General features: G+C 40.1%; 1 protein-coding gene across 1 annotated transcript in view; it reads right to left on the bottom strand.

Annotated features, from left to right (window-relative positions):
* The window catches only part of Grm7 (glutamate metabotropic receptor 7), an 897,218-nt gene that overhangs the window by 39,384 nt on the left and 840,987 nt on the right, over positions 1-16,847 (bottom strand). The gene's annotated exons all lie outside the window — the stretch shown is intronic.

Here is a 16,847-nt window from a genome sequence, read left to right as displayed (position 1 = left end):
CTCTAAGGACAAAAGCTGGTGGATGTCCTGTTTTAGGTGTATCCTCTTCTTTCACTTAGCTGTTTCAGCCTGCTCTTCTGCATTGGTTCCTGCTGCTTTGAACGAACGAACGAACGAATAAACGAACGAACGAACGAACGAACAGGTTTGAATCAAAAAAGAGAGCAGCCAGTTCAGTCTGTTGGGGTGCAGGCCCTCAGTCATAAGAGAGTCATGCTTTAAAATGGCCAAGTTTTCAGCATGAGGATGTAGACTTGGGTCTGAGAAATTCATTTGTAGTGATGGGAAAGCAACATTTAGCAAAGAACGGGGGTGACTCCTTAGAGAAATTGGAGAGATAGGTGGTATTCTTTTAAAAGTCCCAGTTCTGTCTCCCATTTAATTAAAAATCTCGTTTAGGCCCCTGCGAAGAAGGTGAGAGAGATCTCCCTTCCTTCTTTCCTTCCTTCCTTCCTTCCTTCCTTCCTTCCTTCCTTCCTTCCTTCCTTCCTTCCTTGCTTCCTTCCTTCCTTTCTCTTTTTTCTCTCTCTTTCTCTCCATTCTTTCTCTCTCTTTCCATTCTTTTTTCTTCCTTCCTTTCTTCCTTTCTTCCTTCCTTCCTTCCTTCCTTTCTTTCTTTCTTTCTTTCTTTCTTTCTTTCTTTCTTTCTTTCTTTCTTTCTTTCTTTCTTTCTTTCTTTCTTTCTTCCTTCCTTCCTTCCTTCCTTCCTTCCTTCCGTTGTCTCCTCTTTCTTCTTTCTTCCTTCCTTTCTTTCTTTCCTTTCTTTCTTTCTTTCTTTCTTTCTTTCTTTCTTTCTTTCTTTCTTTCTTTCTTTCTTTCTTTCTTTCTTTCTTTCTTTCTTTCTTTCTTTCTTTCCTTTCTTCCTTTCTTCCTTTCTTCCTTCCTCCCTTCCTTCTTTCCTTTCTTCCTTTGTCTCCTCTTTCTTTCTTTCATTCTTTCTTTCTTTTTGGTGTATGTGTGTGTGTGTGTGTGTGTGTGTGTGTGTGTGTGTGAAATTTTAGCACTAGTGTATCACTTTGGTAGGGTTTTTTGTTGCTGTTGTTTTGTTATTTGGTTGGTTTTGCTCATTTATTATTTGTTTTTCAAATATTTTCTCTGATTGTCTGGTTAGAAGGTTGCAATGAGACTTAACCTGGACTTAGCTGTATAAGTACAGCCATTCTCTTTTGTTCAAATGGATCAATTCACAGAACTATAGGAAAAAGTAAGACAGTGGTTAGGAGTGATGATTTGTATTTTTGCTGATTTCCAGGTACTTGGTAATAAGAGGAAATGCAAGAGAGAAGGGCCAGATGAGCAGCTAAGTTTCCATTACTATGTGGCAGTCTCCTGGCTAACCAAACTGCAAAGCATATGTGGGATACTGTATGTGGTTATTTTTCTGTTACAGGTAGCATTTTATGAAAGTACAAAGTGATTTGTATTAACATTAACATTATAGACTGGCATTTTGCTTGGTAAATTAATTATACCCTATATTGTAAGACATCCCCTGCACCTTCATCCTGACACATGCCTAAAAACACAGAACTAAATCCTCTGCATAAGCATTATTCTTTTTCATGGTATTTATACATCCATGTTCACATTCATTCTATAACCAAGATATAATAAGAGTACAATGGCACTACTTAATAATAGAGCACAATAGCCCCATCTATGCATTGTAAGAAAATGTTCAATATCCTTCAGGTGTGCTTTGGAGCTCTTATTCAGTAGCATAAAGGTTACTGTGAGAACACAGTTAGTCTGATCAATGAGACACCTCTGAATTGAATGATATACTGTTAGCATGTGAGTGTGAAAACTGGTCAAAGGAATAATGCACATATAAGGAAGACTACGTCAGATGCTACAAAAAATCATTATATTGACCAGAACACAATTTAAAACCTATGTAATACTTACTTCTGAAATTTTCCATGTAATGTATTGGGATATTGCTTTATCATTTGTAGTGGGTTTTTTTTTTTGTATATTTTGTTTGTTTGTTTGTTTTGGTTTGGTTTGATTTTTGATCCATCTAATGGGGGATAGGGGGTCACCAAGACCCGATACTATTACTGATGCTATAATGTGCTTACAGACAGGTGCCTAGCATTGCTGTCCTCTGAGAGGCCCTAGTAGCACAAAATATATTTAAGGGCACCAATCTTACTTTTGCCTTCCATTAACAAGGTATTTATCTACCATTTAAAGAGATAAAGCCCACTGGAGCTAGGGAGCCTGTTAGTATAGTGACTGTTGAGAAGCTGGAGTACCACCATCCTTATGGCAAAGGCTGGGTTTGCAGTCAGCGCTGGAGCTTGGTCCAGGTTAAGCAATAAGCTCCAGATCCCAGTGGGAGAGTCTATTCCTGTCTTTATACCTGAGCAAATGGCTTCTGGGAAATGGTAGCCTCTGCACAACTGGGCACATGTACATTTGTATGGACATTTAAGTGTATTCTTTTTGCTTTTATCTCTGTGTCTCTATGTCCACCTCTTAACTACAAAAGAGAAACAAAGCCAGGGATGGCAGTGTGCACATGTCCTCTTAGCAATGGGAGCCAGAAGGTTCCCTGGATTTGCTGGCCAGGGAGCCTAGGAGAATCACTGAGCACTAGGTAAGAGTTGCCACAGAAAGACAGGGAATAACTGAGGAAGCTATCTAAGGTTCTCCTCTGATTTCCACACACATGTGTACATACACGCAGCCCCCAACAAGGAACACACACACACACACACACACTCACTCACTCACTCACAGAATTGGAGGAGCAGGTAGAAGGTAAACAAAATTCCTATTCATAGTAGAGGAGCTGAGATTGAAGCTCAGGACTTCTCAATTCTAAACCTGTATCTTAGCCTCTTTACTGAACTGGAAACAAATCCAGACAAGAAAACAGAATTGCTCTTTCAGAAACAACACAGCATTAGTTACTCATTGAAGAGTGACAGCTTCTGCCTCCCTCCTTTGGATTCCTTATTAATTTTAAAGAAGTTCCTGGGGCCATTCATTCACATGGAAAAGACACAGTAAGGTAGAAACAGAGACTGGAGTCCCTGATGCTTTAATTACATGAGTAACAGAGGGCTGAAAGTGTCACCTGACAGATGTGGGAGTGATAGATGAGGCTGTGTACACTGTCCCTGTTGTCACTATGACAAGTAGGCAAGTTGTGTGGAGGGACATGGGGAAGGTCACATTCTATGACATTTTCACAGTCTCAATTACCTTTAGCTTGATTATGTATCTCCCTCCTTACACAAAGGTCTTTTCGGAACATGTTTTAAGAAAATTACCACTAAACTATATGAACTAAGAGAAAAAGGACAGAAGAAAGGGATCTGGGGGAAGCTGAACATGCTTCCAAGAGGAAGCTAAGGGGTCATGGCTATAAACTGAGTCTTGGGAGGCATGGGATTCTGAATTTTCTGGAAGATGATGAGAGAAGACAGAAGCCACCTATGTCACAATGCTTTAATGGTGGGAAAAAGGCAGCAGAGCCCTGATCCTTGGGCATTAACCTTGTTGTGTTTTTTTTTCAGGATGTATGTATTTCTTTTGTGTGTGTGTGTATGTGTGTGTGTGTGTGTGTGTGCCTGCATGTGTGAACATGTATGTAGATGACAAAGGTCAACACGGTATCTTCAAAAATTATGTTTCTACTTTATTTATTTATTTATTTATTTATTTATTTATTTATTTATTTATTGAGATGGGCTCTCTCTAGTTAACTTCTTGCTCACTGATAAGACCAGACTGCTGTCCGGTTGGCAAGTCTGATGGAACTTCCTGCATGTTCCCTTCTAGTACAGGGAATACAGGTACACACCAGTCTGTTTTTCTGTCTTTACATGTGGGTACTGATGGGCTGAATTCCAGCCCTCATTTTATACTTTACCATCTTAGTCATCTCCCCAGGCTCTGTAGCTTCATCTTTTATGGGACTCAGTTATCCTGTTTTGTGTAATGAGTAAGGCCCCTGTCAACACAGCATTCCTGGGACCAGAGTCTGTGAAAGACCTGGTATCTTAGATGCATGATTTAGTCCCATCATCCTTTAAATCTAGTTGTGATTTTGTACCATGCACTTAACATTCTGCACTGATCATACTGGGCATCCTGCTGCCTCAGGAGTTTTAGCTGCTGGAGTTAAAACCTTCAGTTTGATGAGATTAGTCAACCATGTAAAATGAGTACGTTTAACTTTCCATCTTTTGGCCATGGGGCAACTTGGCTACACTGGCTCTGGGAAAAGGACTTCGGGACAGGGTGAAGTAAGGGTAGCCATGGCTGTCAAAACTGGCACTGAGGAAGCCACAGTACCCTAAGATCTGTTGTTACTCTTTTTTTTTCTCTGTACCATTTTATAAATAAGATATTTTTACCTGAATCTCTAAGTCAGAATTACCTATTTTGAGGGAAAGCAAAGAACTTTAGTTAAAAATAAATATAGTAATCAGGCTTGTCTTTATTTATTATTAAGAGCTTATCAGGGAGAATTTAAGACTAGATAACATATGGTATAAAGACAAGTGGAAATCCAAAGTCTATGTGAAGCCAAAAAGATAATCAGTAGGTGAAGTATTTGCTGCTCATGCCTGAGGACTTGTGTTCAAATACCCAGAACCCACAACAGAATCTCTGTTTTCCTCTAGTGAGATAACAAAGCATCGACAGTAAATGCCTCAGAAGCTTGTGGACCAGGAAGCTTGATGGAGTGAATAAAGAACCCTTTCTCAAATAACATGGGTGGCAAAGGCAAGCGCTCATGATTGTCGTTTTACCCTCATACCTATGCAAGGGTACATGTATCTGCATCCACTTAATATTAACATAAACATATAACATACACACACACACATTTAAGGTCTATATACTGTAAATATATAATGTGATACAGTATCAAATTCTGTGGAATTCATAGAGTGATAAGGAGTCTCTGGGGCAAACTGGCACACTTTTCTTTTTTGAGTAGAGGTCAGCTCCTTATTGAAGAGGGGAAATCTTGGCACTAGTGTAAGTATGGAGTACTATCCCAGTGGGTAACCATATAGTGCACCAAAACCCCCAAATCAAGAGCTTGTCTAATATGTGAAGAGTCCCCTCATCCCGTTGTAAGGATAGAATGGAACCATACATGACCATACATACTTTCCCCAGGCTGTTTAATGGAAAGGGCTCACTGAGAGTAAATGTCAACATATTAGTACAGCTGATTTCAAAGGACACTCTCTGATTCCAAATTGCATGAGACTTGGTTTTTCCCATAATCTTTCAGTTGACTGTTAATTTGAATAGACTTGAAACATTTCATTAATGAACTATAGGACTCCCATCAGCTCCATTCTTCACAGAATCATTTCCCTGCCAATGAGACTTAAAAGGCAAGCTATAATTCTGGACACAAATTACTGCTTGAAAGTGAGATGTCCAACCCTGGATCACATGTTTAAAAACTCGGTAGCCAGGCAGAAGAGCTGTTTGGAGGAAATTGTGGACCTTTTAGGAACTGAGACCTAGATGGAAGAACTAGGTATCTGAGAACTTGCCCTTGAGGCTTACAATCTAGCTTCACTGTGGGTCTAGTCTCCCTCTCTCTCTCTTTTTTTTAATATTTTTATTTTCTATATTCTTTGTTTACATTCCAAATGATTTCCCCTTTCCTGGATCCCCCTCCCCATATGTCCCATAAACCTTCTTCTCTCCATCCCTTCTCCAATCACTTCCCTCCTTTTTCTCTGTCCTTATATTCCCTTCCAATGCTAGATCAATCCTTTCCAGGATCAGGACCCTCTCCATACTTCTTCATGGGAGTCATTTGTTATGCAATTTGTGCCTTGGGTATTCACTCTCTCTTGATTGTTGCTGTGATTCATTAAGCAGCAAGTACTCCCAGTGCCACAGAGCCTTCCCTGATATGATGGACTACATCTTCTCAAGGCAGCATGTGAGATAATGGCTCTCTTAAGTTTCATCTTGTCCTGTATTTATTTACTACTGTTTTCCCTTCCCTTTCAAATGTCTCAGTGTGCTGGGCCTTGTGAGCATGTGAGGTAAAACTGCTCCCCTGATAGTCAGAAAAAGTCATTTGTTATGACCGACTGGAGCTCCTGACCTAGCCCTTCAATCAATCAGTTAACTGTATGCCTCTGAAGTAAATTATGCTTCCAGTTTTTCATCCCCCAAAGGCTCATCAGAATGACCACTTTAGACCATGTACAATTAAAAGGGAAGGTGGCAGGTGAAAAGGTAGACATAAGACTCAATACACGACCAACCCTGTGGGGCCTGGGGTGGGGGTTGTTGACCTGTGCACACTGCAGAAATGCTTGACTGAAGCAAGGGAGAGATTCTACTCTGCCCTTCCTCCAAATTCTTCCTGCGGGAATACTGAGTCTTCTTGAACACCCCCCCCCATCACATCCCTTTCATCCTTCTTGCCCTGTGTACACACTCCTGTCCCTGCATTGCTTTTTCTTCTGCGGAATGATGGATGGGACTGTATTGTCTCAAATCTCCAAGGTCCCAGGTATTCATTATCTCAGCAGTTTGGAGGTGAGCCTGTCTTTGGCCCCTGTGTTGGAATTGAGTTGAAATGTTCTTCCAGGAAGCAAACAACAGAGCACAGCAATCCTCACAGAGTCAGCTCCAGATGATTCCTTCCTATAGAGCTCTAATGAGATGTAAATCACTCTCAGCCCTTTTCCCTCTGCCACCAGCCTCCTTGTTTACAGATCCGGAGTCTGGCCAGTTTCCCTGAGTTCTAGAAACACTCTTCAGGTCCTGCCAAATAGGTATTAAGGAGCCTATAAATAACTACCAATCCTCACATCTCTGCAGTAACAGAGAGGCTGCTGCCTCAGACAAACAAATTGGAAGTTCATAGACAGCTCAGAGAGTTATTGAAGGGTGAGGCCTGCATGATGTATTTGAAAATGGATGCAGCAAAGACTTTTATTTTATTTAGAACCAATCCAGATCCAAAGTCAGCCTCCCTTCCCTCCCACGTGATTTAAGCTGAGTTTTTATTTTATTTTATTTTTTCTGGGTAGGAGGGCATGGCTAGATCTCTGTTCTTATGATGTTAAGTGATACTCCAGAAAGGAAAAGGAAATATTTTTGGTACCTGAACTGAGAGGTATGTTGTCATTTCTTAGGAGTAGCTGACCTTTGTGAATATGGTATTCCATTTGAGCTTCGATGTTGAATGGTCACCAAGCTGACTTTTTACCCACTTGTACCCTGAACCCCTCTTCCCTTTAAAGAAAAGAAATGATAAACTACTAGTGCCTAGGGGTAGGATCAGCATGGATTTCCATGAGTGCCTTTTCTATTATGTTTTAAGAGTCCTCTGACATTGTTTAGTTTCAGATTTTTAGTACATTATTATTAAGGGCTTTGAATGTTCTTATTGTGCTCCTAGCAAGCAATTTCTGCTTACCCATAGAAATGCATACAAGACTTCATGGATGATGGCTGTAATTATTGATTTACGTATCAGAAACTGAATTAGGACCATAGCCTCACCAAATAATAGTACACTTCCTTCTCCAAGGTAAAATGTCTTTGCCAGCAGGAATTCCTTAGAAATTGCCATTTGACCTGGGCTAGGGTAGTATGTTCACTAGGCAGAGGTAGCTGTCTCCAGGATGGTTGTGCTACACACTGCATCCTACTTAACGTTTCAACGACAGGTCAGAGGTATACCTGGCACTGTTACCATCACCAAATCAGGAGAAGGTTGAAAAGGTGGGCTTCAGAAAAGTCACAGTTTTATTCCAAACTACAGAGCTGCAGCTGGAAATCATCCTGGGAGTTTATCTTCACCGATGCCTTGAAAAATGTGCGTGCCAGTTAATATTGCCGGTCTCCAAATAGCATCCAATCTTTTTTTTTTTTCTCCAAGCTGGATATCTAGGTGGAAACCTTCATCTCCAAATAATGTAGGAAAGGATATAAAAACAAATAACTCACCCTATAATTAAGTCCTCAAATTTCCCACTTGAAGACTTGATAATGCTATGCTGTAATTATAAAAATATCAATCTATGATCACAACTATGAAATTAGCAATTATTAAAGAATTCACTTTAGCTGCAAACATCTCTCCTGGCTACAGCAGCACCCTCACCATGCACATATATACACACTTTACTCTCCCCCTGTTTATAAAGCCAGTATTTAATATAGATTTGGATGAAAAATGATGTAAGTCATACTATATTGAGATCATTACTGAGACAGATGATAAGTGGTCTGATTTTGTCAATGTACTTTCCCACCTAAATGTCAATCTTCTCCAAAGACAAACTGTGTCTAAACATAAGTACTGGTATAAAACACACCCCTTCATTCCTGAAAACAATGAGTGTGTTTGTGATATGCATGTGTACATGCATACTTGATTCTTATATGCACAAGCAATAGGAAGGCTAAAGACATATATTTAAAATACTTCAGCAAGGATGCTTTATTTTGCTATCTTGGTCTATTGTAACACAGAGTTAATTGCAAGAGCTCTTAATATCATCCCAGGCAGGAAAGTCTTAATATTTTCCTTATAAGTGAACTTGCAAGTATAGAGCCAAATGCAGTAGCCTAGGGATTAAAAGCATAAATTCTTGCTTTGATTTAATCCATTAGCAGACTTGGTTGTTCCTACTGCCTGAATTATAGTCACACTGAACTGAAGAAAAAGAGATATTCCCTGACTGAATCCACTTGTCCAAGGGAACAACACAAACTATATCTTGAACTCTAGGTTTTGTCAAATTCTTACAAATCTATTTTTTACTGGCACCTTGGAAGACAGAAGCCTTCCCTTGGTTAAGAGCCAGTACAGCCTCTGAAAAAGCTCAGAGATTCTAGCTGAATCTAAAGACCTTTTGATACCTGCACAAAAGACTTTTCTGCCCAAGGCTCTGAGGGAACTGACTTCTCCTTTAAATCCAGTGCCCCCCTGTCTTTGTCATGACTATTAAGGAGCTTTCTTCCATTTCCCACCTAAATGTTTCTATGCTTTCTGTCTAAATGTTGCTAATGACATAAAGACAGAGCCACAAGAAGGGAAGGAAGTACAGGCCTTCTTTTCTTTTATCCTTTGTGAGTGCCTGAAACATACTCAGTGGAGAGAGCACAACACATTGACTCCAGAAGTTTTCAGGACTATGTAATGTTCCAGTTTATTTCTAGCTTGGTTGTGAAGCCATTATTATGAACTGACTGTGAAGACTAGTGGGCTAATAATTCTGCTATTGTTGAAATATCTCTTTCATGGCACTTAATAAATAATAAGTAATATTTGTAATATTAGTAAGGAAAGCAGTTGAGATTTCAAGTGGTGTTGGATACTTTTACCCTGTCTGCTTTCTACTATCTTCAAGTCCAATCATGTTAAAAGCAAAAGCACAGGCTGCAGGGGTGTGGGATGGGGAGTGTGATTCAATTGGTGTAGTACTGTCTGGTCATGTACAAAGCCTTAGGCTCAATCCGTAGGTCTATGTAAACCAAGCATTGTTGTACATATATATAATCCCAGCACTCTGGAGATAGAGTCTAGAGGATCAGAAGTTCAAGGTCTTCCTCGCTACATAGTAAATTTCAATCCAGCCTGGGTTACACAAGACACTGAAAAATTAGAAAATAAAAAAAGAAAAGAAATAAGTTTATTTCCTCAAGCCTTGGACTTTTTTCTTTTCTCCAAACCTACTCTGTAGCAAACTTGTTCACTCTATTTCCCATCTCTCAGGTCTATTTCCTTATTTTAGCACAAGTCAACTGCTATTGTTTATTATGTGATTTCTAGCAGATCTCCATTTTCTTTCTTGTTCATCTCTATAATCTGGAGAAAGGGTGTTGATTATGTTTTGGTTTTAAATGAAATGTTGGACCCCTCTATGAAAAGCCTGGATCATATTTCTAGTACTTTTGTACTGAGTTCCAAATTCATTCCTCTGTTTATACTCTTCTGTACAGGGGAGTCCTGGGATCCTTGCATTCTCTGTTGTAATACACCATGTCTCAGTGTTTCTCCAGTAATTCATGCTCTCTCAGTTGAGTTAGTTTGGAGAGGAAGCTCTGTTGACTGCACTGTGTCAATGGACAAGGTTAGTGAATGTGCAGAAGAAGGCTGCATTCTGAGAAACAGATAGAAAATGAGGCTCACCCATCCATTCAAAGACCTGGGATGGGCCAGTGTAAAGCTCACTGAGAATCAAGCCATAGTGAGGCTGTAAAGCTTAACATGGTTATCAGAGGGAAAAGATGAAGGAGTTCCAAGCTAATTTTAGGAGGATATATGTCCATACCTGCTTCCTTGTGTCCACTTACTACCTTTCTCTTGTCAAGAATGCCACCAAACATCCATGCAGCAAACTTCCATCATGTATTAACTATAAGTCAGCAGGACAAATGCTAAAGAGATATTAACACACATGAAGGATACAAACAATGTTTTCAGTCTTTGACTGTGGTCACCTCCAGAATACACCACCTGGAATCCAGACCATTTTTCTTGCCTCAGACTTTTAAAATTACCTTAAGGCTTTATACATCAAATGTCTTTCATTTTGATTTACTAAGTAGCCCAGCTGATAATTACTTCTTTAGATGAAAAGAGGTCTTTTTTTATGATCAAAACAGGGTTGCAGCCCGTATCTGTCAATATGAGCAAAGATTCTAAGTCTTTTCTGCGAGTTCTGCTAGATGCTCGCATTTATACATGCCTTTCCTCATCCTGCAAACATTGTGACTGGATATATACCACGTGCTTTATTGAGGATGGCAAATTTGGCAAAGGCTGGGGACAAGACATTAGAAGCTTGTCTTCAGAGTCATGTGTATTGTATGGTATTAATGAAGTCCATCAAGAGTTTAGATATTGGATCTGACAGCCCTAACTGCATTGTGATGGCTTAAAGATTGACTGTGTTTCACCCAAGCAAGATCAACTGAAAAAGCAAGAAAGCGGCCAATGATGGGTGATATATGGACTTGGCACAAGACATTTTGCATTAAGGTTAAATTTCAAAATCAGCAACGGAAGAGGAACAGAGAGCTGGAATATTCTGATAGGTCCTTAAACATGTTTATGAGGGTTTGAAAGAAATAACTGATATTTAAATAACCCTCACATTGTTCCAGAGGCTATGCCATAGCAAATAACTTAGGGATGCAAGGACTAGGTGTGGTAAATTCTGTGTCTATGTTTCTCTCCTAAATAGCATGAGGCTTTGGGCACATAAAGGAAAATTGGGGTCAGACTGAGGAAGATTACCACCTGCTAAACACAGAGGCTGATTACTCAGTTATGGACAAGTCCAGGAGGGTTTATTTTCAATTCTCTGTCCCAGCACATCACCACTCCATGCTGCCTCCTTCCCTCACCACTATCTTCTGGGAGCCTAGCTAAGATGACAAGTCTCCTGGTTATCCTCTTTGTGGAGACATGACTGCAATTTGGGTTTCATGGATCCAGAATGATAGAGGACTCAGGTTTGGGATTTTAATTTAATTTATTTCAGGAATTAGCTGTGGAGAATTTATTTCTCTTAGAGTCTGCTCTCCACAATCTCTTGTCAGTTGTTCTTGGTTTGAGAAGGCATAGGATATGATAATGACATCCATGTATTTTGAGGCAGGGTCTGAATATATATGTGTGTGTTTGTGTGTGTGTGTAATATATATATATATATTCTTGTTGAATGGTATACATGATACACTTTGAAGGAAATGGTTAGAGAGAGTCATAGATGAAATTAGAATTATGATATTAATTCTGTCTTAAACCACCAGCTCCAGGCTAAGTCTGGAACCAGAACAGAAAGTCTACATACAGGCATTCCTAACGGAAGTTGTATGTTGGCTCCTGTATCTAAGTATGGATACAGACCAACAGTTAGTTGTCTCACAGTTCAGCAATGAATAAATAGGATACCATACTCTAGATCTTAGAAGAAAGGGGTACTGAAGTTAATTAAGTTCCATTTTAAAAAAGAAAAATAAAAGAAAGTAATGTAGACTATGGAGTACAAAGCCATTGAGACAGTTTTCCAATGTAGTGGTTTGAAGGGGAATGTGCACAATAGATTCAGATGTTTAAATTCTTGGTTCCCATTGGGTCCAAAAGGAACACTCACAACCTAAACTCCAAAAGGCAGTTCATATATCTGGGAAGGAGCTCACTGTGGACTATAAGAAGCCAGCATTTTTCATGAACTTGCAAGACTGCTTCCCATCTGCCAAAAAGAGTCATTTCCCTTGCCTCTAGCAGAAAAGACATAAGTCACCTTTGGAGTCTATCACTATATCAAAGAGCCTTCAGGCTCCCTCAGTGTCACAAGTATCTGTTAATACATTTCAATGTCTATGAATCCTGGCCCTTGTCACCTCCTCCTCAGTCCTAATGCCCTATAGCTCCAGACTTACCCAGTATTTTCCATTTTTATAATTCAGCTATTATTAATATCTATCTATCTATCTATCTATCTATCTATCTATCTATCTATCTATCTATCTATCATCTATCTATCTATCAATTATCTATCTATTTATCTACTATCTATCAATCATCTATCTATCTATCTATCTATATATCTATCTATCTTTCTATCTATCTTTCTATCATCTATTCATCTATCTGAAAAAGAGAGAGGAGCCAGTAATCCTCAGGCACTTATGAAATTGGCTTCCATCTGCCAAAAGGGGTCATCATTTTCCTTACCTCTAGCAGATGGGATATATGGTCAGCTATGGAGCCTATTAGCATATCAAAGCTCATATTATTTACCCCTTTATCACTATCTGTACATCTGTATTAGAAAGCTTTTACTGGGGATCCATCTGATATACAACCACCAAACCTGGACTCTATTGTGGATGCCGGGAAGTGCATGCTGACAGAAGCCTGATATGGCTGTCTCCTAAGAGGCTCTGCTAGAGTCTGAAAAACACAGAGGTGGATGCTTGAAGCCAACCATTGAGCTGAGTGTCTGGTCCCAGATTTAGGAGTTGGAAAAGGGACCGAAGGAGCTGAGGAGGTTTACAGCCCCACTGAGGGGAGTAACAGTGTTAACTGGCCAGAACTCCTGGATCTCCCAGGGACTGGACCACCAACCAAAGAGTACACATGGAGGGACCCATGGCTCCAGCCACATATGTGGCAGAGGATGGCCTTGTTGGACATCAGTGGGAAGAGAGGGTGTTTGATGCCCCAGTGTAGGGAAATGCCAGGGAGGGAAGATGAAAGTGGGTGGGTGGGTGGGTGGGTGGGAAAGTACCCTCATAGAGGCAGGGGGAGGAGGGAGGGGAATAGGAGGTATCCAAAAGGGAGACCTGGAAAGGGGACAACATTTGAAATGTAAATAACAAAAATACCCAAGAAAGAAAGAAAGCTTTTACTCCCACTTACTCTCCCACACTCTCTTAAACGCCCTTGCTATGCTCTATTCTCCATCTCTTGCTATCTCTCCTGTTGTCTCTTGCTCCCCTAGTCCTGGCCATTTCAAGTCTGTTGGCCTTGTTTGGTCTGCTTCTTTTTTATCTCTGCTCTCTCTCATCTGATTATCTACAGTAAACAGCTTAGCCATATCATGGAGTAGTCATGTTTGCAGTTTCACTTATGGTTCCTACTTAGTGTTGATGCTTGGGCAAGTTTAGGAAGTATGGTCTGGCTGAAGAAATTATGTCATTGGTGTGAGCTTTGACGTTTCAAAAGCAATACACCATTCTTACTTCACTCCTCACTTCCTGCTTGTGGTTCGCAATGTGATCTTCTGCTATTCCAGCTGCTGTGCCTGCCTGCTGCCATTCATCATAGTGTTCAGGTGTTTTATTATACCTATAAAAAAGTAACTGATACCCATAGCCTATAGAAACTAGTTGTAACAGTCCAGATAACTAGACTGGAGAGATGGGTCTGAAATTAAGAACACTTGATGGTCTTAATTTCAAGACCCAAGTTTGATTCCCAGCAACCACATCGTGGTTCACAACCATCTGAAATTCCAGTTTTAAGAGACATAGTGCCCTTTTTATTTTTATTTTTTACTTTGCTGGGTATCCAGGTACACATATGGTATACATATATAAATTTAGGCAGAACACTCATATATGCAAAATTAAATAAAATTAATTACAAATATAAAAATTAATTAAAATTAAATAAAAATTAAATACTGGTAATCAAGTCCCTAGATATTAATCATTGTTTATTATCAAGGTTGTGATCCATACATCCCTTGCTTGCTATCTGGTATTCACTATGCTACCCTTTCATATATTATAATATGAGATGACACATGGTTTTGTTATTTTTCTAGTTGTTATGTTAAAATGCCTGACAAAGCAATTAAAGGAAAGAAGAGTTCGTTTTGGTTCATGGTTAGAGGGATGTCCATCACGATTGGGAAGATATGGTGCCAGGAATGTGAGGCAGCCAATCACAATCCACTCACACTCAGGAAGCACTGAAAGATGAATGCTGATCCTCAGACAGCATTAATTATTTTAAAGTAATTAGTTAACTTTCCAAAGGTTGCCCATCCCAGTTCCCCTCAAAGAGTTCTTCACTCTATCCCCCCTTCTCTTTGCCTCTGAGAGGGTGCTGCTCATTACTCACTCAACCCCCAGGCATCCCCCTTTCCTAGGGCATCAAGTCTCTACAGTATTAGGTGCATCCTCACCATATGAGACCAGACAAGGCAGTCTTCTGCTACAAGTGTGCCAGGAACCTCAAACCAACCTATATATTCTCTTTGGTTGCTGGCTTAGTCTCTGGGAACTCCCAGGGGCCCAGGTTAGTTGGGGTTGCCATCCCCTTCAGCTCCTTCAATCCTTATGCTAACTCTTCCTGATCTCAGTCCAATGGTTGCAGTGGATTTTTTGTTTTTATTTTAATAATTGGATATTTTATTTATTTACATTTCAAATGTTATCTCCTTTTCCAGTTTCCCCTCTGCAAACTCCCATCCCATCCCCCCTTACCCTGCTTCTATGAGGATGCTCCCCCACCCACCTACCCACTCCTACCTCATTGCCCTAGCATTCCTCTACACTGGGGCATCAAGCTTTCCTTCAGAGGACCAAGGGTCTCTCCTCCTGCTGATGCCAGATAAGGCCCCTTCAGCTCCTTCAGTTCCTTCCTTAACTCCTCCATTGGGGTACCTGTGCTATCTGATGTTGGCTGTGAGCATCTGCATCTGCATCCGCATTGTTCAGGATCTGGCAGAGCCTCTCAGGAGACAGTAGTATCAGGATCCTGTCAGCAAGCACTTCTTGGCATCCACAATAGTGTCTGGGTTTGGTGTCTGTAATAATGTCTGGGTTGGGTGTCTGTAATAGTGTCTGGGTTTGGTGTCTGCATGTGGGATGGATCCACAGGTGAAGCAGTCTCTGGATGACTTCATTCAGTCTCTATTCCACATTTTGTCCCTATATTTCCTTTAGACAGAAGAAATTCTGGGTTAAAATTTTAGAGATGGGTGAGTGGCTCCATCTCTCTGCAAGGGGTCCTTGCCTAACCTCTGGATATGGTCTCAACAGGTTCTTCCTCCTCTTTGTGTAGAATTTCAGCTAATGTCATCCCCTTGGCATCCTGGGAGGTTCTTGCTTTCCTGGCATCTGAAACTTTTTGGTTGCTACCTCAAGTTTCCCATCCCCCGTTGCTACACACCTCTGTTCAATTTCCTGACATCTCCTCCATTCTCTTCCCATACCTGATTCTTACCCCCTTTTTCTCCTCCAATGGTTGCAGTCTTCCTTTCTATTGAGCTTCATATGGTTTGTGAGATGTATCATGGGTAGTTGAAGACATACCTCAAACCTTTCTAAATAGTTCCTCAAAGACATGTATTAAGGTTTGACTCCTAGGTGATTTTTGTTCCTGCTGAGGTGGCAATGAATATTAACCTCAGTGGGGTATGATAAGAAATGAAGATGTCAGAATAAGGAATCTTACCTCAGTTTCTGTATCTTTTACCATTCAAGGAACTTGTCTGGAAGGGAGTTGAATTATTCAGATTACTTGACAGAATGAATAAAGAAAATTCATGTTACTCTCTGGCACATTACATAATCAAATGGTGACCAGGAGGCATCCGAAGGGTTGTATGTATGCTATTAAAGTTATCCCCATGAAGAACATCACAGCAAAATCTGGCTGTAGTCATAGAAACAAGTGCTTCATGTCTCCAGCTTCATCTCCATTTTTTTTTCATTTATTTTTTTGCATTCCGTTTGTATTTTGAACCTCACACATACCTCACTGTACTTGAAACTACTCTGAGAAGGAGCATCACTGATTCACATGTAATCCGGAATGTTCTGGCCCCTTGGCTCATCATTCACCCACTTCTCATCTGGAAGAATGATGGGAAAGTGCACATGGCCTCGCCTGTCAGCAAGTACAGGGATTCTAAAAGGAAAAGATCTTTCCTTCATTCTTGCTCACTTGGGAACACACTTTGGCACTGTGGTACAGTGATTATAATGATGACGGTGATACTAATGACCTCTTACTTTGATGCACTGTGATTTGTAAAGTGCTTTTCATTACATTATTTCTGACCCTTGGCATAAAATTCTGCCTGTGATTAGACTCTTTTGACAGTTAAATAGGAAAAAAATAGTAAGGCATTAAGAGAAGAGCCCACAGCCTGGTAGCCATTAGACAGCTTCTGAACTATGGAGTAACATGTATGTCATGTTTTTAAAATGAAAAAATGAATTATTATAATTAAAAAGTCTTTATTTTTTTAGGTAAGACTAAATTCCCAACTACTTAAAAATATTGGTAGGGCCTGGTCACTTGATTGTTAGAGCTACATCAGGTAGGCCATTTTAAATCAGAGTTTGAAAACTAA

This window comes from Apodemus sylvaticus, chromosome 2 (assembly GCF_947179515.1).
Source record: "Apodemus sylvaticus chromosome 2, mApoSyl1.1, whole genome shotgun sequence".
Classification (NCBI taxonomy): domain Eukaryota; kingdom Metazoa; phylum Chordata; class Mammalia; order Rodentia; family Muridae; genus Apodemus; species Apodemus sylvaticus.
The sequence above is the reverse complement of the archived record's forward strand: the minus strand, read 5'-3'. Positions and strand labels throughout refer to the sequence as shown.